General features: G+C 42.6%; 1 protein-coding gene across 1 annotated transcript in view; it reads right to left on the reverse strand.

Moving 5' to 3' along the window:
* PCDH1 (protocadherin 1) overlaps positions 1 to 20,576 on the reverse strand; it is a 282,450-nt gene extending 261,874 nt beyond the window's left edge. Inside the window, exon 1 of the mRNA XM_075344388.1 lies at positions 20,502 to 20,576. The gene's annotated coding sequence lies outside the window, so the exon portion shown is untranslated. The remainder of the gene's footprint in view (positions 1 to 20,501) is intronic.
* Positions 20,577 to 24,182: the final 3,606 nt, after the last annotated feature.

Genomic DNA, 24,182 nt, shown 5'->3' on the forward strand with positions numbered 1-24,182 from the left:
CAGTATATGGGCCCACTAGCCACACAGAAAGAAGAGGCCCATTGAGCAGAAACAATATATGGGCCCACTGGCCACACAGACAGAAGAGGCCCATTGAGCAAAAACAATATATGGGCCCACTGACCACACAGACAGAAGAGGCCCATTGAGCAAAAATAATATATGGGTCCACTGGCCACACAGACAGAAGAGGGCCATTGAGCAAAAACAATATATGGGCCCTTCGCTCAACAACAATGTTGGTGTAGATTTGCCACATGTTACTGCCACTTAACCTAAGAGACATGAGCTGATTTTAACACTTTTTTTCAGTATTTTTTGTAATTACAGCAAAACTAGGGTAATTGTTTTTTTCTAAAACCTTGTGATTTTGCTGCAATAAAGAAAATAAAAAAAATTGACAAAGCTACAGATATTGCTACCAAAAATAATTATTTAAATACTCCAAAAGAGATTATTATGGAATCTGTGTGGAAAAACCTCTTTGTGACTCAATGTAATATTCAGCTCTATATAGTGGGTGGGCACCGTGGCATCCATCCTGATTATGGTCAATGCTCGTCATATACCCTCCGAGCGTATGCACATGACAGTGGTCACAAATGCAGCATGCAGTGGCTGCATTTTCAGTAGACTACACGGACCGCACATGGACTAATGCCAATGAATGTAGCAATTCATATGAACCCACGTCCAATGGTCTACATGTTAAAAGTGGCAGCACACACTACTCTGATCAAAAAGATGTCATATAGAAACTATTTAAATTGTCTTTTAACAGATCCATAACAACTATTAACAAAGGAAACTGTATTTGGTGACCACTAACATTTAGGGCAAAACATGCCACTCTTATGATCCAGCATTTGATACTCCAGAAAGTCTGAAAACTTGTTTCTGAGAGTAAATGCTCAATGATGTAAAACTTCACAAGACCAAAAGTATGCAGCTGAATGTCAATATGTCATGTAAGTACAGTTGGTCGTAGAGTTGCTACAAATTGATGTGCAGGACCCAGTCCAGCAAACAAGTCAATCATCAGTGGCCATCAAGCATGAGCCCTGAGTACCGACTCCTACCTCCTGTCATCGTCAGCTCTACTTTGGATTAGTCGGCCTGGCACAGCGTCATTGTTGCGTTGTGATGTACATATAAAGGCTGATCTAACAAAGAGCCACGGATGCTGGGAGACAGCAGGTCAATGTGTCACACAAGTACAGTTGCTCGTAGAGTTGGTATAAATTGATTCCCAAGACCCAGTCCAGCGGACAAGTGAGTAATCAGTGACCATCAAGCATGAGCCCCGATAACCGCCTTATAATTCCTATCATCTTCAACTCTACTTTGGATTAGCCGGCCTGGTACAGCGTCATCATTGCATTGTGATGTACATATGAAGGATGATCACATGAATAGTCGCGGATGCTGGGAGGTAGGAGGCAGCTCCCAAAACTCCAATCTGGTGACTACAGATGACCTGGCTGCTGGACCGGATCCTGCGAATTGAATGGCACCAACTCTACAACCAAGTGAAATTTAGACTAAACTGACTTTCCCTGGATTTTTCCACTGACTTTCCAGTGCCCAATTATAAAATTTTCAGCCAAGAAACTGCTCAATGTCAAAACACAACAATAGAGGTTACAGTAATCTTTTTATTAAATTTTATGAAATAAAAAACAAGAGAACAAGAGTAAAGTGCAAAAAAATTGACAAAATTTTATTGAATACACAACAAGACATATAATTCCTATTGGCTATTACCTTGGTTTTCCACCTTGAAAAAGCTATCCCCGCGAAACGCGCGTTGGATGGAGACCTTTTGACACCTGAGGATGCCTTTCCCAACTCCATAGGAACTATCTGTGTCCACGGCTGGCTGCCCTGCATTTGCTTAGCTTGCACTTCAGCACTTTAGGTAAGGGAATACATCTTAATTGCACACTTGTGCTATATAGTTATTGTATGTTTACTCCCTGCTATATTTCCATGGTTATTTGCAGCATAGCCAGCGGTTTCACCATGATTCCCCACCCTGACATGGTGGGCAATCACGGTTTGTTTTGACCTTTATTTATTTTCCATCTAACAGTTCCCTCGTTACTGGGTATGTTCCCAATATTCGTGACCTGTTTAGGCCAGTTGTAGCCACATATATATAGACTGTGACTTGTATGTCTCTCTGATTTGTTTTGGCCATTAACACTGGTCTATTCTATGTCGGCATCCCCAGGATATACTGGTAGTGCACCATTTTAATGAATTATATGTCTTGTTGTGTATTCAATAAAATTTTGTCAATTTTTTTGCACTTTACTCTTGTTCTCTTGTTTTTTATTCCTGTAATGAGTAGTGCTGGCACCTTCCCTGCCGTACTGAGGGAGGCTTGGTGCTTATTTTCTAATGGCTCTTGATGTGAGTTATGTTATATAAATTTTATGGTAGTGGCCTACAAGATCATAACTGGTGGGACACTTGCTACTGGTCCTGAGTGACATGATGGGTTATGGTGCGGTTAGTAGTCCAATCTGCCTTTCCAGTGTTTATAGAAAGAGAACTAGTGCTGTGATATTGGTAGGTGCTGAAAAGCGGAGTTTATAGACCCCTAAATTTGCCAGGCTCTTAAGTGCTGTCCAGTTGGTCAACCCTTGATGTTCCTAAAGAGTACAGTAGAGGTTGTGAAAAGTCACATTATCGAATAAGTTCTGCAATTTCTAATAACAGAAGTTCCTTCCAGTTTAATCACTTCCCTTAATCTGAGGATTGAACTGTACAAAATGTTAATGTCAGGAAGGCTCCATACGCCGAGCTGCAGCCTATGTGATATTGCACAACATAAGTCCATATTCTCAGCTCTTTTAACAAAGGTTAAGAAGGACTTTTTCATGATAATCCTATAAAATATGTAGCGTAAGGCAAAAGGCCTAAATCTGGCTGATATTTTTTTTCTTCATCTCATCTGATTTACGCCCATTGTTCCGGTCGCCTTTAAAAAAAGACCTGATGTCGTATACATCTGTGCCTCACTGTGTACCTGACTCCTGGAACATCTGGCTAATAATTCATGTGACATTTCACATCTAATTCCACGTTATCCAGAGGATAGCTTTCATTATAAAACTACTTGTCCCCATATTTCATATTCATGACAATGTAAATGAGGTGGTGTGACTCCTTGTGTAGCCTCCCTGAATGTACAGAGCTATGGAACAGATTTCTAAATGACAGAGAGGAATATAACATTATGGCCTATGACACATGGGCAATATTTAGTCTTCTACTCTAAAATAAACTTTTTAGTAACTTTTAGTTAATTTAACTAGTCAACTTTAAATCCAAACAGGTCCAGAATTTTATCTTAATTAAATGCATGATATAACTTTATAAGAAGCTCCAAATACCCTGAATTAAAATATCACCATTCTGGCAGCCTGCAGTCACCACTAGAGGGAGCTTACTGAATACTGATTTATTATTTAGTTCAATGTATAACTAGTTTGCACTTGGCGCCCTCTAGTGGAAATTGCAGGTAGACAAAATGTTTATTTTCAAACTAGTTATGCAGAGGATTTGCATATGTGTGTTAAAAAAACAGTACTCCGACCACTTTAAAGATATATATTTTTTAAAAAATGGATATTATTGGGACTGAAATGCGTTAGTGAACAGTAAGTATCACATATTGACACCCTTGATGAATAGTTTAAACACTTCTTTGAAGCATGATGCTCCTGTATGAGCACAGAGTGGTGTACAGGCTCAATAGTAAGTCTATGGGTCCATTTAATGGTCTGTGAGACTGAGTGTACAGACTCATATTCTTATTATTGAAGCCAATACAACTTTAACATCTGTGTCGGTTTCTGTCCTCTTTGTTTTTGCTTTGTCACAAGCGACACGTGACTGACAGTCCTGTATTTCTGGGACTTTTGGTTCTACAAAAGCAGCAAGTTATGATGTTAATTCTTGTCTGGTTTTGATTACTCCATCCTAAGAGTCCTGAGTTGGATTTCTATACCATTTAAACCCCTGAACCTCTAACTTTCACTGCTAGTCAATAAGTTCTGCTTACCTGGTCTGTAGCCCTAGTTCTTCCTCCTGTTTTGTCTCCTGATATCACATTTTATTAACTGTTCTCGCATTCTGACCACCTACTTACTTTTTAATTTTTTCCCTAATGTGATCTCTTGATATCAACCCAATGTTATGAATTTTCTTGCTGCCAGCTTGTTCCACCGGTTAGAATCTGACTTTGTGGCCCTAACCGAGAGATCACGTGTAAGTCCAGATCCCTGTACAGTTGTTAAAGGGAAACCCCTGAGATTTAATAAAAGCAGTGCTTGCACTAACTCTAATAACAGCTGTCAGGCTTCCACGAACAGTGGATTCCCACACATCAGCAACACTTAGAATCCCATATAATAGTATATATATATATACAGTACAGACCAAAGGTTTGGACACACCTTCTCATCTCTAGAACAACTGTTAAGAGGAGACTTTGTGCAGCAGCCTTCATGGTAAAATAGCTGCTAGGAAACCACTGCTAAGGACAGGCAACAAGCAGAAGAGACTTGTTTGGGCTAAAGAACACAAGGAATGGACATTAGACCAGTGGAAATCTGTGCTTTGGTCTGATGAGTCCAAATTTGAGATCTTTGGATCCAACCACCGTGTCTTTGTAGAAAAGGTGAACGGATGGACTCTACATGCCTGGTTCCCACCGTGAAGCATGGAGGAGGAGGTGTGATGGTGTGGGGGTGCTTTGCTGGTGACACTGTTGGGGATTTATTCAAAATTGAAGGCATACTGAACCAGCATGCCTATCACAGCATCTTGCAACGACATGCTATTCAATCTGGTTTGCGTTTAGTTGGACCATTATTTATTTTTAGACAGGACAATGACCTCAAACACACCTCCAGGCTGTGTAAGGGTTATTTAACTAAGGAGGAGAGTGATGGGGTGCTACGCCAGATGACCTGGCCTCCACAGTCACCAGACCTGAACCCAATCGAGATGGTTTGGGGTGAGCTGGACCGCAGAGTGAAGGCAAAAGGGCCAACAAGTGCTAAGCATCTCTGGGAACTCCTTCAAGTCTGTTGGAAAACCATTTCCGGAGACTACCTCTTGAAGCTCATCAAGAGAATGCCAAGAGTGTGCAAAGCAGTAATGAAAGCAAAAGGTGGCTACTTTGAAGAACCTAGAATATAAGACATATTTTCAGTTGTTTCACACTTTGTTAAGTATTTCATTCCACATGTTTTAATTCATAGCTTTGATGCCTTCAATGTGAATCTACAATTTTTAGAGTCATGAAAATAAAGAAAACTCTTTGAATGAGGAGGTGTGTCCAAACTTTTGGTCTGAACTGTGATATATATATATATATATATATATATATATCAATAAATACATTTTTCATTGATAATGTATATCTATATATACTTAGATATACTGTATACCGTATATACAGTGTATATATATATATATTGTATATATACACACACACACACAATATGTATATAGTTTAATGATTGCCACCTTTTAAATAATTAATCATCAAAAAAATAGTACCCCTAATAATGACAGCATTAAAAATGTGAAAATGCCTTTTTATATGGCCGCTGACTTCTCCCAAAACTTTCAGGTTTGGATATCATAGCATATAATGAAAGGCATTGTCTCATTACATACACCCCATTAATATGAGAGCGTACCGAGTTGTTTGCTGATTTTGTGATTTCTCTTTCAGCAATCAATATGGGGGACTTGCAGTATTCTAGACAAAATAACTGATGGTCATCCACCTATCTATACATTTACCTATCTGTTTAGCAATATCAATTAATATAGGTTCATGAGAGAGAGAAAATAACTATTACTATGAAAAAAGCTCATGAATAGAATTCACGTATGCAGTGAAGAATGACACAACGACTGAATAAGTAGACAGAGAAAGTAAATATTTTCAATATTGTATATTTAGGTAGATATAACTATAAAAATTCTGCCTCTGTCTCATTCATCTAAATAGAACATGCAAAAATCAACGCACGTGCTGTAATATTAAACCCATTCATAAGTAATAGATTTTTTCAGTGCCAATTTTTTATAATATGTCTGCCATGTATGAATTTGCTCATATTTGTCATATATGTTATTAGAAAACTATTGGAATAAGGTTTTGTTCACATCTGTATAAAAATACGCTGAGTGCAATCCAATAAAAAAAATCAGATTGCACTCGCACCAATGTTATACAATTTATACAATTTATAAATTAAAAACAAAAGCCTGGGGAGCCCTCCAAATTGATCACCAGACAAGATGAAGCTGCCAGCTGTGGTTTGCAGGCTACAGCTGTCTGCTTTACCCTGACTGGGTATCAAAAATAGGGGGGACCCCACGCCATTTTTTTCATTGTTTTTTTTTTGGATAAATACTACGCTAGGCACCCTTTAGTGCCACATGAAAGGTACTAAAGGTGCCAGCTTAGAATATGCAGGCGGGGGTGGGACGTTATATATATTTGACATCCATTAATCCATTGACGCTTTTTTGGCTGTGTGCCCACAATCAGGGTTTGCAGCGTTATGGGCGCTGAGTGTTTTCCCTGCGTCCATAACGCTGCGTTGTGCAGTAGAAGCACAGTGGAAGGATTTTTGGAGATCCCGTGCCCACTGTGCTTCTTTTCTCCGCAGCATAAACTGACCGGTAGCGTGGCTTCCCGAGCCTCAGCATGTCAATTTATGCTGTGGAGACAAGAGTGTTCTCTGCAGGTAGAATAGAGCTAAAGTCCACAGCAGCCTGAACCCAAATCGTGGGCATGGCCAGCTGCGTTCTCCCGTGGACAAAACTCACATCTCTGCAGATAGGCTGACACTGTGTACTAGACGCCGTGTCGCTGGGTCACGGCCACATAGCCTAAAAGTGAGAATATTGTTGCTACAGCAACATTTTGGGTGAAGTAGCTGTGGATTCAAAATGCTTAATATACTCCTGAATAAAATCCTTGAGGGGTGCAGACTCCAAAATGGGGTCACTTGTGGGGGTTTTCTGATGTATAGGTACCCAAGGGGCCCTGCTAATGTGACATGGTGCGCGAAGTTTATTTCAACTTTTCCAAAATTCAAATGGTGCTCCTTCCATTCCAAGCCCTCCCATTTATCCCAACAGAATGTGGAGGGGAAGGAAATGACATCACAGGTTTTTTTTTCCAAAGGTCTGTGTTCAACCAACTTTATTAACACTGACAAGTCTTAAAAAACGCACCTAAAAAAACGCATGAAAAATGCATGAAAAACACATGAAAAACGCATGCGTTTTCGATGCGTTTTTCTCAAAAAGCATTGTTTACAATTCTCCCCTCTGCCAGAGGGTGCGTTTTTTTCTGCGCTGAAAAAAAAGCAACATGTGCACATAGCCTGAGTGCAAATTTTTCATCAGCTGTTTTCGGTTTAAGGATAAGATGGCCACATATATTGGAAAGTCAATGGATGCGAGAAAAAATGGATGTCATATGGACCATGCATATGTCGTCCGATTTTTACAGGTACATCACTATTCTGTAGCGTATAACCCTGTATTATTGCAGAATAATAGCTAATAATAATAGCTAATAATAGAGAAAAAAAACCTCACAGCATATGGATCCTAAGCACTAGCATGATATATCAACTATTAAACAAATTTCACTCATACAAATTTTCTGGATGAAAGTTGGACCAATTTCTTATATGTAGATGTGAGCGAAGCCTAATAATAAAACACCAAATGGTTGAGGGTGGGGGCAGGTTTTGGACTTCAGTAGCACATTGATGACGTATCAATGGGTGTTAGGTTTTTCTTTAAGGTAGCTTTACACACTGCAACATCGCAAACGACATCGCTGTAACGTCACCGGTTTTGTGACGTAATAGCGACCTCTCCAGCGACATTGCAGTGTGTGAAACACATCAGCGACCTGGCCCCTGCTGTGAAGTTGTGATCGCTACAAATCGTTCAGGACCATTCTTTGGTCCTTTGTTTCCTGCTGTGCAGCATGTATCGCTAGAAAGTCTCAGTGTGTAAAGGGGACTTAAATGTGCAGGCAGCAGGAGCCGGCTTTTGCGGAGGCTGGTAACCACGGTAAACATCGGGTAACCAAGAAGCCCTGTCCTTGGTTACCCGATATTTACCTTCGTTACCAGCCTCCGCCGCTCTCACTGTCAGTGCCACCTCCTGCTCCTTGCACGTGTAGCAGAGTACACATCGGGTAATTAACCCCATGTGTGCTGTAACTAGGAGAGCAGGGAGCCAGCGCTAAGCAGTGTGCGCTGCTCCCTGCTCTCTGCACGTGTAGCTGCGTGCGCTGGTAACCAAGGTAAATATCGGGTTGGTTACCCGATATTTACCTTAGTTACCAAGCACAGTATCGCTTCAGTGCGTTGCTGCTGGCTGGGGGCTGGTCACTGGTTGCTGGTGACAGCTCACCAGCAACCCGTGTAGCGATGCTCCAGCGATCCATGCCAGGTCAGGTTGCTGGTGGTATCGCTGGAGCGTCTGACTGTGTGACCTCTCACCAGCAACCTCCTAGCAACTTACCAGCGATCCCTATCAGGTTGTATCGTTGTTGGGATCGCTGGTAAGTTGTTTAGTATGACGGTACCTTACGACCTCATTCATAATCAAAGTTTTATCTGTTTTGTATAACTCTTAGTTAGAAGGGTCACTTGACAATCAGTAGATGACGAGATGTCCCCTACACGAAAACCCAGAAATTGGCTTTGACCTGGTAGTAAGTATTTAGGTTCCTTACAGATCTCGATCGCCCCAGTTTAGTTAATTCTGAACCCCAGTTTTGCTGCGTAATGCCGGACTGAACAGGTCCCCCAAAGCGAGAGACACTCTATGCAATTTTTTAGTAATTTTTAAGGGTTGCTTTTCCAAGAAATCTTCCTAGGTCTACCTACACATATGAAAAACTGGAATGTGAAGGCTGATGTACAAACACAAATGCTCACACAAAAGTTTTTTAGCAGCAGATCCATTCCAAAATCCTCCTAAAATGCTCTTCAAATTCATTTCTAATGAAATGTTCTTTCAAGACATTTTAAAAATGTCTGGTGAAAAAAAGGTAGCAATCACTTCTTTGAAAGGGTTCCTGATGAAATTGTCATGCAGTGTTCAGCATTGCACTCGCTGGGTATCATGGCAGTGTCGGACTCTGTTCACAATGCAGAGTCTGACAAACAGCCTGGGATCACTTAGTTGCACAGCCTGTCATAGGTGTCAGGTGGTTCTGGTTTCACTGCTATCCAGTACAGCAGGGATTAATCCTTCAGGCTGCTGATCACCACAAACTGCCCTCACCCTTTATAAGCTTCTGAACTCTGGGAATGAGTGCCAGATATAGCTTTGCTTCATGGTTCCTGTGGTTATCCAGTTACATGGTGATATATAAGTTGCAGTTTTGCATTGTGTGTGAGTTTTCCAATGTTGAACTTATCTCCTACCCCTTTTGCGTTACTCCCCAATTCACATATTGTCCCCTCTTTGTGTTTAAGTGCAGTATGCACAAGTTTTCGTTTACCCTTGTCTGTGATTATCTGTGTGGCTTTGGTAACTGGGTTTCCGGCCCGCTCCTTGGGTGGAGGGAAGTAGTAAAAGTGCTTAGAGACAGGGCCACGTTGGAGGTTTGAACCTGGCTACCATCAAGTCTACCTTCAAGATGATGGACAGCGCAGAGGCCCCAGTCTTAAGGTCAGCTTAGGAGCCTCTGTTCCGTCCATACACCCCCGTGACAGAAATTTTCTTAAAACTAGGCACTGTCAATTGAAGAGGTTTCATAAAGTGCTTCAGGACAAGAAAAATTGCTCCAAAAAACTTCAAGAAAGCATTTCCTGAAGTTGCTTCAGTTGGAAAAACTGTTTTGTTTTTGAACTACTCAAAACACGCTATTTTTCAGTTTCTGTGCACAAGAATATCTCTTCAGGGAGGAAGTAGACCAGGGTTTCCCAAACTCCAGTCCTCACGACCCCCAACAAGTCATGTTTTCAGGATTTCCTTACTATTGAACAGGTGATGGAATCATTATCAAGACATCACCTGTGCTATATTAAGGAAATCCTGAAAACATGACCCGTTGGGGGTCGTGAGGAATGGAGTTTGGGAACCACTGAAGTAGACGAACTCTGGTGCCACCTATTGGAAGTGGCAATCCTAAAAGTCAAAAGTGGCTCTTTAACGAGCCTTTTCATATGACTTAGAATTTATGCCAGATCGGAACCTCAATTTGCAGACACGGTGCTTTGGGGTGATTGCCCCTCATTAGTGCAAAGTATGAGATCTGATTTGGCTGTATAAGAAGCTATAGTGGGGTCTAAGGGGAAATCTTTTCTTTATGGAGACTGAGCCAGTAAGGAAAAAAGTTTTCCCCTTTACATCAGAAAATCCATTAATCAATCTGTACATGGAACTTACTACAATCCCATCCACCGCCAGGCACCATCAGAGGTCAGATAAGATAGCGCAGATGCCTCACATCCTTTTATTCTGACTCTCTCAGGACAAACTTCCCAAAATATTCTGGAAGTTTGGATGACTGTGAGAAGAACTTGAACAAGGAAGTTTTTTTTAGTTCTGCTATCTATGCTGTGAACGTGTGAAAAGTTGCTGATGGCTCCGGCAGAGGAAACGTGACAGCAGGCATACTGGAATATGTTTTACTGACCTAGACATAAGGTCATTAGAAGACACCGTACCATATCCATACTATATGTGGTATAAGGTGACCAGACCTCATTTTTAAGCAGGGCACTCATGAAATTTTTATTCCGTAGACCTGCATTTGGCATCAATATAGTTCCATGACATGCATTTTTAATAAGCATCCAGCGATGGGAAGTCTGGTCACCTTATACATGTGCAAAATATATATGAAGGCTTTAAAATTCCACCTGCCCGGAGTGAGGCGTGCAATGGAGACACCTCAGCTGAGCATCTTCTGGGTCACTTGATTGGCACCTCATCTTCTTGCCAGATTAATGCTCACCAAGGTCTGCATATAAAACGCTCTGCAGCCCTAGGATCTCCTGTCTTGACCCAGATCACAATAAGGAACAAGAGGCGATTGGCTGAAGGGGAGGCTGTGATTATGCTTCCATTAGTGCAACAAACATCCTCGCTGCCAACATTTAAATACATTATTCAAAGACAGTTTGCTGCAGGGATTCAAGCACAAAAGCACATAAAGCCTTTTAAAGCAACAAGGACGGTCTTATCTTTATTTTCTGTGCACTTGGTTGCAGTCTATTGTTCCCTGTTATCAGCCATTTAAGGCTAGACGTCTGATGACTGTACTGCATCTCAATGGGACTACTTTGTCTAAAGGCCCCGTCACACTAAAGGTACCGTCACACTAAGCAACTTACCAGCGATCCCAACAACGATAGGGATCGCTGGTAAGTTGCTAGGAGGTTGCTGGTGAGATGTCACACTGCGACGCTCCAGCGATCCCACCAGCAACCTGACCTGGCAGGGATCGCTGGAGCGTGGCTACACGAGTTGCTGGTGAGCTCACCAGCAACCAGTGACAAGCCCCCAGCGCCGCGTGGAAGATGCTGCGCTTGGTAACTAAGGTAAATATCGGTAACCAACCCGATATTTACCTTGGTTACCACCGCACGGAGCTACACGTGCAGAGAGCAGGGAGCAGCGCACACTGAGCGCTGGCTCCTTGCTCTCCTAGCTACAGCACACATCGGGTTAATTACCCGATGTGTGCTGTAGCTACATGTGCACAGAGCAGGGAGCAGCGCACACTGCTTAGCGCTGGCTCCCTGCTTTCCTACTTACAGCACACATCAGGTTAATTAACCCGATGTGTCCTGCAGCTACATGTGCACAGAGCAGGAGCCGGCAGCACAGGCAGTGAGAGCGGCGGAGGCTGGTATCGAAGGTAAATATCGGGTAACCAAGGACAGGGCTTCTTGGTTACCCGATGTTTACATTGGTTACCAGCCTCCGCAGAAGCCGGCTCCTGCTCACTGCACATTTAGTTGTTGCTGTCTCGCTGTCACACACAGCGATCTGTGCTTCACAGCGGGACAGCAACAACTAAAAAATGGCCCAGAACATTCAGCAACAACCAACGACCTCACAGCAGGGGCCAGGTTGTTGCTGGATGTCACACACAGCAACATCGCTAGCAACGTCACAAAAGTTGTTCGTTAGCAGCGATGTTGCTAGCGATGTTGCTTAGTGTGACGGGGCCTTAAGCAACATCGCTAGCAACATCGCTGCTAACGAACAACTTTTGTGACGTTGCTAGCGATGTTGCTGTGTGTGACATCCAGCAACAACCTGGCCCCTGCTGTGAGGTCGTTGGTTGTTGCTGAATGTCCTGGGCTATTTTTTAGTTGTTGCTGTCCCGCTGTGAAGCACAGATCGCTGTGTGTGACAGCGAGACAGCAACAACTAAATGTGCAGGCAGCAGGAGCCGGCTTCTGCAGAGGCTGGTAACCAATGTAAACATCGGGTAACCAAGAAGCCCTGTCCTTGGTTACCCGATATTTACCTTTGTTACCAGCCTCCGCCGCTCTCACTGCCAGTGGCGGCTCCTGCTCTGTGCACATGTAGCTACAGCACACATCGGGTAATTAACCTGATGTGTGCTGTAAGTAGGAGAGCAGGGAGCCAGTGCTAAGCATTGTGCGCTGCTCCCTGCTCTGTGCACATGTAGCTGCAGCACACATCGGGTAATTAACCCGATGTGTGCTGTAAGTAGGAGAGCAGGGAGCCAGTGCTAAGCATTGTGCGCTGCTCCCTGCTCTGTGCACATGTAGCTGCAGCACACATCAGGTAATTAACCCCATGTGTGCTGTAAGTAGGAGAGCAGGGAGCCAGCGCTCAGTGTGCGCTGCTCCCTGCTCTGTGCACATGTAGCTGCAGCACACATCGGGTAATTAACCCGATGTGTGCTGTAGCTAGGAGAGCAAGGAGCCAGCGCTCAGTGTGCGCTGCTCCCTGCTCTCTGCACGTGTAGCTCCGTGCGGTGGTAACCAAGGTAAATATCGGGTTGGTTACCGATATTTACCTTAGTTACCAAGCGCAGCATCTTCCACGCGGCGCTGGGGGCTGGTCACTGGTTGCTGGTGAGCTCACCAGCAACTCGTGTAGCCACGCTCCAGCGATCCCTGCCAGGTCAGGTTGCTGGTGGGATCGCTGGAGCGTCGCAGTGTGACATCTCACCAGCAACCTCCTAGCAACTTACCAGCGATCCCTATCGTTGTTGGGATCGCTGGTAAGTTGCTTAGTGTGACGGTACCTTAAGATGCTAGATGCTGTGGAATGACAACTCCGAAAATATCCTGACCGGTGCGACTTAAGGCCACTTCACACATAACGAGATCGTGAACGAGATCGTTGCTACGTCACAGTTTCTGTGACGCAACGACTTCACTAGCGATCTCGTCGTGTTTGACATGTACCAACGATCCGCCCCCTGCTGTGAAATCGTTGGTCGATGCTGAATGTCCTGGGCCATTTTTGGCTCGTTGGAGTCCTGCTGGGCAGGAAGGATCTGTATGTTTGACACCTAGCTAACGATTTGGTTAACGACCTAGATGAGTGGCGTGTAGTTGCGTCCCCCTTGTGTGACAGGGTCCCAACGATTTACAAGATCGCATGCTCGTTCCTAAAGTCGGTGTGTGTGACCCCTCACATACGATTTCACCAACGACTCAGCAACGATCCGGAAACTGTGACGTAGTAGCGATCTCATTCACGATCTCGTTATGTGTGACTGGACCTTTAGGCTATGTTCACATTTCCGTTGTTTTGCATCAGTCGCATGCGTTGCTTGACGCATGGGACTAATGCGTTGTACAACGTGTGACAAGAAATGTATGGAATTGTTCACAAAGAATGGATTCCGTTGGTGCAATGATTTCAGTTTAAAACCTGCGTGTGGGGGCGAGGGGAGAAAGTAAGAGAGAGAGGAACTGATTTTACATGATTTCGGTCGTTCTGCTGGACATGCTCAGTAAAACGTGATGGATTCCTGCACTGGAATCCGTCACTTGACGCAAGATAACGGAATGCTGCACCATAGACTTACATTATGCCTCCTGATGGATTCCAACGGAATCCTGCAGGGTGTGCGTTTTTTTGCTGCAACAAAAAACGTTGCATGCTGCGTCCCTCCCGCCCGACGGTCAGTCAGTAAATGGCTGATGCGCAGCACGGCGGATGCAACGCAGGGTCATCAGTCACAATCCGACGCTCATACAAGTCTATGGGAATCCGCCAAACGGATTTCGTTGTTTATCAGAGCGGCGGATTGTGACTGATCCTAAACAACGGAAGTGTGAACATAGCCTTATCAGTGCTTTCTGGAAGTTATATGCTAAAAGTTTCAGTCTATGTCAATGTTGGATTGCACAGTGGCTCAGTGGTTAGCACTGGGGTCATGGGTTAAAATTCCACCAAGGACACCACCTGCAAGGAGATTGTATGTTCTCCCCATGTTCGTGTGGGTTTCCTCCCACACTCCAAAGACATACAGATAGGGAATTTAGATTGTGAGCCCCAATGGGGACAGTGTTGGCAATGTACGTAAAGTGCTGTGGAATTAATGGAGCTATATAAGTGAATAAAGATTATATATATTATTTTAGGCAAGAACAAGACATCTCTCCTTAGGGGTCATTCACACATCAGTTTTTTTCACCTATGAGAAAAACAGACCTAGTTTCATCAGTGATTTGCATCAGATTTTAGTTTTGTTTTTTTCATATTTGAAAAAGAAAACAAATGTGTATTCACCCTGCTAATAGTCCATAAAAATAATACCGCCCTCAGAGGGCATCCGATTTTTTTCATGGACCTATATTTTGATCCGACACTCAGATCAATATTGGACATGTCTGCGCAATATTGCGCAGGCTGCTCAGTCCGCAAAAAAATCACAGAAATGTTATAGGTATGAGCACAACTAGTGAAAAACACGGACAGATCTTGCACATATAAAGTTGATCTTTTCGTATTCTTTAATTTAATACAAGTTTTATGTGGTTACAGAACTTTATCATATCGGAAAATAAGATCCGCTGCACGTTTACATGATGTTGCTTCTGTTTTAGAATAAATCTAAAAGAGCTTTTCTGAAGATGTACCCTAAAAGTTCTAGATGTAAAAATTTGGCATTTTTTTCAAGTTATTATTATTATTATTGTTATTATTATTATTATTTCTGATTCCTGTAAGCAAATTTAAAACATCTGAAAACCCTAGAGACTCGGTCCTGGTTTCAAGTAATCGCAATCTAAAGGGGGCTTTACACGCTACGACATCGCTAATGCGAACTCGTTGGGGTCACGGATTTGGTGACGCACATCCGGCCGCATTAGCGATGCCGTTGCGTGTGACACCGATGAGCGATTTTGCATCGTTGCAAAAACGTGCAAAATCGCTCATCGGTGACATGGGGGTCCATTCTCAAAAATCGTTACTGCAGCAGTAACGAGGTTGTTCCTCGTTCCTGCGGCAGCACACATCGCTCCGTGTGACACCGCAGGAACGAGGAAGCTCTCCTTACCTGCCTACCGCCCGCAATGCGGAAGGAAGGAGGTGGGCGGCATGTTACGTCCCGCTCATCTCCGGCCCTCCGCTTCTATTGGGCGGCGGTTCACTGACGCAGCTGTGATGCCGCACGGACTGCCCCCTTAGAAAGGAGGTGGTTCGCCGGTCACAGCGACGTCGCCGGGCAGGTAAGTACGTGTGACGGGTCTGGGCGATGTTGTGCGCCACGGGCAGCGATTTGCCCGTGTCGCGCAAGAGATGGGAGCGGGTACCCACACTAGCGATATCGGGACCAATATCGCAGTGTGTAAAGCCCGCTTAAGGCTGCTTTCACACATCCGGTTTTTGCAGTGCCGCTCAATCCGGCTCAAACACCTATGCAACGGATGCGGTGGAAAAACCAGATCTGTTGCATAAGTTTTTCCATGCGGCCCGTCCGTTTTTTGATGGATGCGGCTTGATACTGAGCATGCGCAGTGCAAACAACCGCATTCGGCGGCCGGATGCGGTCTTTGCCGCAGGACGCTGCATCCGGTGTCCATAGGCTTGCATTGTAAATCGCGCCGCATCGCGCCGGACTGGCGCGATGCGTTTTTTTCGCCGCACAAAAAAAGTGCCAGGCAACGTTCCATCCGGCAGCCGCATGGGCTAAATATGCCGCATCCAGCAAAAACCGGAAGCAACGCAAGGCCATGCGGCACAATACAGCGCTAATGCAAGTCTATGCGGGAAAAAACGCAACCAGCGGCAAAAAAAAAACAGTTGCGTTTTTTCTGCAAAGCGCCGTATTGTGCCGCTCAGCAAAAACCGGATGTGTGAAAGCAGTCTAATCCAGTCTAAGCCATTTTCTATACAGGATGAACTCCAAACTGATACATTGTATCTTCATGGACCAAATGTTGCAAACTACCTAGTCAGGAAAGAAATTTGTGCTGCGGTATATCAGAGGGTATCCAAACTCCTTAGGGTATAACCTGCTGATCGCTCGGATCTGACTGCACCAATTGTGAGAATAGGGCTCTGGATCTCAGGAACCAAGTTCTACAAGCCCCATTTGAATAGAGCAGATGCGTGAAGCTCAGCCTTCACATCATTCATTGTCTATAGAACTGCCAGAAATACTGTAGCTGATGCTGTACATGGCTTTTTCTGATATGTAGATATCAGATCATGCTGTGGATTTCTCCCAATACATTGAGAAGTATAAAATCAGCATTTTTTCAGAAAGATAATGGGCCAGAATTATTATTGCTTTTGCACGTTGTTTTTTTTGTCGCGTTTTTGATGCACCTTTTTTCTGCACCAAATTCTTCTTTCCATTGGCACCTTTTTTAGGTCTTTATGTTTTTTTCTCTTTCGGGTCGCCACGGTGAGCGAAGATTAAGATATTCCAGAAGTTTTCATTTGCCAATTTTGGAAAAATCGCAAATATACTCCTGACCCCAACGTGGAGTGAATTTTGCAACGTTTTAGCAGAACATGTGTTTTTTTTTTACTAAAAAGTAAAAAAAATGGGCTGAAGGCAAAAATAAAGAGATTTTTTTTATTTTGTGCAAAATTCATGAACTTGGCACAACCCCCCCCAAATCTCAGCAAAATCCAAAGATAAAAAAGTGATTTAAAAAAATAAAAAAAATAAAATAGCAAACAACAAATGAGACCCAATGAGGATGTAAGAATCTGAACACTCGCTCTGTTTGGGGTCTGCACTACTTTAAGGCTATGTGCGCACGTTGCGTCGGAGTACCTGCAGTTTATTCTGCATGTTTTCCTTCCCTTGGTTTTTGACCAAATGGCTTTTGACCATTTTTTAGCGCTAAAAACGCATGCGTTTTTACCGCGTTTTTAGTGCGTTTTCAGCGCTTTTTACCTGCGTTTTCACCTGCGTTTCTGCAGATGCGTTTTGTAGATCAAGACACTGAGAAATAAAGTTGAAATAGTCAAAAAGAATGAAAAAAGATAAAAAAAAGGATAAAATTAACTTTTAATAAAGCTATATGGAAAATTATCAATTTTAATGAAATAATAGTGGTTATGCACATTTTAACAGAAAAATAGGTAAAGTATAATATTTTTTAACATTTAAATTTTCGGTTATTGTGTGTGTGTAAAGGAACATTAGAAACCATTAATTTTTGGCCAGAAAAGCATGCGTTTTTTTAGCCAAAAACGCAGTGGAAAAGCAGGTAAAAAGCATGAAAAACGCAGGAATTGTGCTTTTGGTTGCGTTTTGCCATTTCTCATTGACTCCAATGTTAATGAAACGCTGCAGAAATGGCAAAAACAACTGACATGCTGCTTCTTTTTCAGCATGGTTTTTGACCACAAATATGCAAATTAAACGCTGCAGAAAAAAAAGCAAAGTGCAGACAGGATTTCTGCTTTTCCCATAGACTTTGCTGGAAATCAAAAACGCATGCATTTTAGCGCAAAAACGCTGCAGCCAAAAACGCTGCAGAAACGCGGAGAAAAACGCCTTATGTCTCTGAATAGAAAAATATATATAAATATAAAAAATATAAAACCAGGTCCTAACCATGTCAGGTACTTTGCATACTGCCAGCGCATGGGCCTATATACAGTGTATGTATATATACTGTATGTGTATCTGTGTGTGTATATATATATATATATATATATATATACACACACACTTTTTTATTTTATTATTTTATGTGAAATATATATGGTATATATATATATATATATGTGTACCGTATATATATTTCACATAAAATAATAAAATAAAAAAGAGTGTGTGTGTATATATATATATACATATATATATATATATATATATATATATATATATATACATTATATATATATATATATATATATATATATATATATATATATATAAACAGTTACACACACACACACACACACACACACAGGCGTCATATATATATATATATATATATATAACACACACGCGCATATATATATATATATATATATTCTGTGATATTTTCTAGCAGAACCGTTCATTATACCAGTATCCTGCTTTCAATCCTCCATTAGGACAATGGAGGAAAACTAAAATGAAATTCCTTAAAATACTTGAGATTTTTATATTTTAAAATAAAAATGGGATTTTCTACACATCTGATCATATTGTAACATTTCATAGTCATTAATGCTTATGTAAGCTTATAGAAAACCTGTGGTTAGGAAAGGTTCCTTCACACTTATTCCTGTCGGATGCCCTGGGCTCAGTGAATGTCTTTTCTCATTGCTGCTCTTATAAAACATGCCCTTCCCCCACTGCGAACCATTCAGCAGGGGCACAGATCCCTACCACCCTAACTGTGGATGTGATTGTACCATTTCAGTTCAAATACAATATTGTATATATTAAATACTCAATAAATATGAATTGTTGGAAGTCTAGATAAAGTATATACTAAGTGTAGATGTAATAGATCTGGGTTTGTCACACTTAGCAGAGCTGAGGTGATCAGGTGGCATTGTAGTGCATGTTGCCCTCTTCATGGCTTGGTATAGGAGTGCAGGACAATCTGCTGCAGTCCAGTTATCACAATGCACACACAACACAGCACCAGCTCTGCTACATCTCTGGGTGCGGTATATACTAAGTGTAGATGTAGTAAATCTGAGTTTGTCAAGCTTAACAGAGCTGAGGTGGTCAGGTGGCATTGTAGTGCATGTTGCCCTCTTCATGGTTTGCTATAGAGTGCAGGATAATCTGCTGCAGCACAGTTATCACAATGTGCACACAATGCAGCACCAGCTCTGCTACATGTACTTATATATGGCAATTCTTGGAAGTCTGGGTGCAGTATATACTAAGTGTAGATGTAGTAGATCTGAGTTTGCCAAGTTTAGCAGAGCTGAGGTCGTCAGAAGGCATTGTAGTGCATATTGCCCTCTTCATGGTTTTCTATAGAGTGCAGGACAGTCTGCTTCAGCACAGTTATTACAGTGCACACACAACACAGTCCCAGCTCTGCTACATGTACACATATATGGCAATTTTTTGGAAGTCTGGGTGCAGTATATACTAAGTGTAGATGTGGTAGATCTGAGATTGTCACGCTTAGCAGAGCTGAGTTGATCAGGTGGCATTGTAGTGCATGTTGCCCTCTTCATAGTTTGCTATAGGAGTGCAGGACAATCTGCTGCAGCCCATTTATCACAATCACACAATGCAGCCCCAGCTCTGCTACATGTACATATATATGGCAATTCTTGGAAGCCTGGGTGCAGTATATATTAAGTGTAGATGTAGTAGATTTGAGTCTGTCTGACAGCAGAGCTGAGGTAATCAGGTGGCATTGTAGTGCATGTTGCCCTCTTCATGGCTTGGTATAGGAGTGCAGGACAATCTGCTGCAGCAGGATTATCACAAGGCACACACAACACAGCCCCAGCTCAGCTACATGTACATATATATCGCAATTGTTGGAAGCCTGGGTGCAGTATATACTAAATGTAGATGTAGTACATCCCACAAAGGATATCTGCAAGGAGTTTGTATGTTCTCCCAGTGTTTGTGTGTGTTTCCTCCGGGTTCACGAGTTTCTTCACAGACTCTAAAAACATAGTGATAGGGAATTTAGATTGTGAGCCCCAATGGTGACAGTGTTAACAATGTATGTAAAGTGCTGTGGCATTAATAGCGCTATATAATTGGGGAAAAAGAAAAAAAAAAAATATATATATATATCTATATATATATATGTTTGTGCGACATAGGGCTGAGATAGTATGCAGTACAGGTTGCCCTCTTCACGGTTTCCCATAGGACTGCAAGACAATCTGCTGCAGCACAGTTATCATCATGCACACACAACACAGCCCGGGCTCTGCTACCTCTGCATGTAAATAGCTCAACATCAGGAAAGCCTGGAAAGAAAATCTATGCTTTGGAGACACATACCATCTCATGTAAAAAAAAAGGGACATGTACTCACAGCAGCCAAGGGGTTAAAGCAGCTTCCTACTTTTAATCCGTATTGTTTCGGAGAAGGCGGCTAAATAACACAATGACGCTCTCGGATTTAGAATTCCGCCGTCTTAATAAATAAGCAAATAAGAAATGCAAAGACTGTATGAGAGCAGAGACACAGGAGCTGGCAGCTCGCAGTCCAAGCCTGTGCACTTCCACTGGCTGATAAGAGAGGGAGCTGCTGCCTGCGTTTCCCTCAGATCCGGCTTCCTTCCAATACAAGCCGTATTCAATTCCCAAGCAGGGGACACCGAGCTGTCACGACGACCAGCGTGCGAGAGCCGGTCCGATGCCCCCCTGCCAAGCCGAGCACAGAATAAATATACGGTGGCAATGCCCCGGGCATGTGATATATGTGATCGGAATACTATACAAATACTGAGGTAGAAAACTCACCAAACACTCAACGTGTGAACCATCCGTTCAACATAATACTGTGCCAACATATAAAACACTAAAAGGCGCAAGTATGCCGGCCGATGGGCAGCGTTAATCCACCGTGATCATGTTTGCCAGTCATTTGATATCTTGTTTAGACAGGCAGACCGCACTTCAGATGTGCACAGAACGATCAGTAAGGCTATTATTATTATTATTTATTATTATTATAGCGCCATTTATTCCATGGCGCTTTACAAGTGAAAGAGGGTATACGTACAACAATCATTAACAGTACAAAACAGACTGGTACAGGAGGAGAGAGGACCCTGCCCGCGAGGGCTCACAGTCTACAGGGAATGGGTGATGGTACAATAGGTGAGGACAGAGCTGGTTGCGCAGTGGTCTACTGGACTGAGGGTTATTGTAGGTTGTAGGCTTGTTGGAAGAGGTGGGTCTTGAGTGAAATTACCATTGTCATTTTGTCGTTCCCCCGCTTTTGGGCGTACCTGTCTACTCCTTATGATCTCTATTATAAGTAATATTATTTATTATTATTATTATTATTATTATAGTGCCATTTATTCCATGGCGCTTTACAAGTGAAAGAGGGTATACGTACAACAATCATTAACAGTACAAAACAGACTGGTACAGGAGGAGAGAGGACCCTGCCCGCGAGGGCTTACAGTCTACAGGGAATGGGTGATGGTACAATAGGTGAGGACAGAGCTGGTTGTGCAGTGGTGTACTGGACTGAGGGCTATTGTAGGTTGTAGGCTTGTTGGAAGAGGTTCCTCTTGAAGCTTTCCACGGTAGTGGAGAGTCTGATGTGCTGAGGTAGAGCGTTCCAGAGTATGGGGGATGCACGGGAGAAATCTTGTACGCGATTGTGGGAAGAGGAGATAAGAGAGGGGCAGAGAAGGAGAACTTGTGAGGATCTGAGGTTGCGTGCAGGTAGGTACCGGGAGACTAGGTCACAGATGTAGGGAGGAGACAGGTTGTGCATGGCTTTGTATGTCATGGTTAATGTTTTGAACTGGAGTCGTTGGGCGATGGGAAGCCAGTGAAGGGATTACGATCACACCTGAGTTTCTGACGCTGCGTATTTTCACTGTGTCAAACCCGCAACTTCTTACAGTACAAGCCGAGTGGATGGGATTTACAGAAACCTCCTGCCCTCTGCTCTTTTTAATAATAATTAGAGATGATCGAATACTTCGATTATCCGGCTTTGCGAATATTTTCCGAATACCTCGCCGCTATTCGACTATTCGATGCGCAATGTAAGTCTATGGGAAGCCCGAATAGTTCCCAATAGTTGTTATTCGGGTTTCCCATAGACTTACATTGCGCATCGAATAGTCGAATAGTGGCAAGGTATTCGGAAATTATTCGCAAAGCCGGATTATCAAAGTATTCGATCATCCCTAATAATCTTTATTTCTATAGCACCAACATATTCCGTAGCGCTTTACAATTCAGAGGTTCATATACAAGCAAGTAGCAGTTATAGAAGATACAATAATTAGGGCAAAAATAAGGACAACCCTGCTGGTAAGAGCTTACAATCTACAATGAGGAGGGGGGGGGACAACATACAGGTGCTTATTTACAATGAATCCATATCATATAGAAACATGAAAATATGCGCCTTCTGCTGTCAAAATCTATTCTAAAAACTACAAGTGGAATATTTGTGGTAATAGACTTGGTTCTTGGGTTGCAGCTTGGTTATACAAAGTTTTGTTGTTTTCCCTGCGAATGGGACAGCAGAGACCACAACAACCAGTTCACAACAAAACAGTGGCCACCACAGAACAGTTTGACTCCTGGAAAAAAGAATGTCCTGCATAAGCCTCTGGTAGCTCCGGAAAACGTTTTCTTTCTGCCACTCCATATAAAACTTGGGCTGATGAAGAACTTTGTCAAGGCGATGGATCATGATGGTGAGGGATTTGCATACTTCAGAAACAAGTTTCCACAAATCAGTGAGGCCAAGATCAAGGAAGGAATTTTCGAGGTGCTACAAATATGGGAAATTATGAAAGACACTGATTTTAACACAAAACTAAGCGAGATTGAGGCATCTGTGTGGAAGTTGTTCAAAAATGTAGTGGTGATGTCACGCTAGGTATGGGGAAGTACCACACTTATGGCAACAAGGATAGGGAAGGGAAACTCTGTGTTTAGAGAAGGGGGAGAGGTGATCCCTGACAAAACCTTCCACTGGCCGATGGCTCCCCTGACCACCCTAGATAGGTTCAACACCTATGTGCTGAACAGGATACCTGGCTGACCCTGAACTGCACCCCACGTAAGGAATGGATGGAATGAACGCTTAGTAAACCCCACTAAGCTCTAAAGAAAACACATGGAGCACAAACAGAGGGAAGTGAACGAATAACTTATCACCAAGAAAACTCATGGAAAGGAACTGCAACAAACAACAATGTTCTTCAGATGAATACAGGTCAACTGCTTGCATCTAAGGCCTGTATAGGAATATAACTCTATCACCAGCAAACACCAAGGGAAAATGTGCGTATTTAAGGACAACAAGAGAAAGTGATGATGGTTAGAATCTGAAAGGTGTGGATACCCACAGGGTCCTAAAAGGAAAGAAGAGAAGATACATAGAATACCATGTACACCACAGCAGGAAGAATAGAATGTCAGGGAACAGTTTGCATATTCAAATGGTGCAACCTTCTACAGCCAGATAGCACAGAACTGTAAGTCAACCGTGACACACTCATGACAGGTGAACCTCCTTGGCAACCATAAAACACCAAACTATAGAGATCTTGTGATCGAATTATTACAACACTACAGAGAATTGAGATGAAATCTGTCTCTCAAGATATATTTCTTGGACTCCCATTTAGCTTTTTTTCCCTGATAGCCTTAGAGATGTCAGTGACGAGCACGGGGAGCGATTTCATTAGGACATTGCGCTACTTGAAGGCCGTTATAAAGGGAAATGAAGCCAAAAAATGCTCCCAGACTACTGTTGAGGACTAAAAAGGATGCGCTTGTAGCTAAATATTCTAGAAAATCGAATAATTTTTTTTAATTAAAAAAACTAAAATGTGTATTACGTAATTTCTGTAAAAAAAAAATAAATATAAACATGTGTACTCAAAATCCCTGCCTGATAGAAAAATTTTGAAAGCAGATTTGGAATAGTGGGGCAAATTACCATAGGCAGCCTTTTTCATACATGTAATGCACAAAGAGAAAAGTTTGTAGGCGAGTGAATTCGACA

Source organism: Anomaloglossus baeobatrachus, chromosome 4 (assembly GCF_048569485.1).
Source record: "Anomaloglossus baeobatrachus isolate aAnoBae1 chromosome 4, aAnoBae1.hap1, whole genome shotgun sequence".
NCBI lineage: Eukaryota > Metazoa > Chordata > Amphibia > Anura > Aromobatidae > Anomaloglossus > Anomaloglossus baeobatrachus.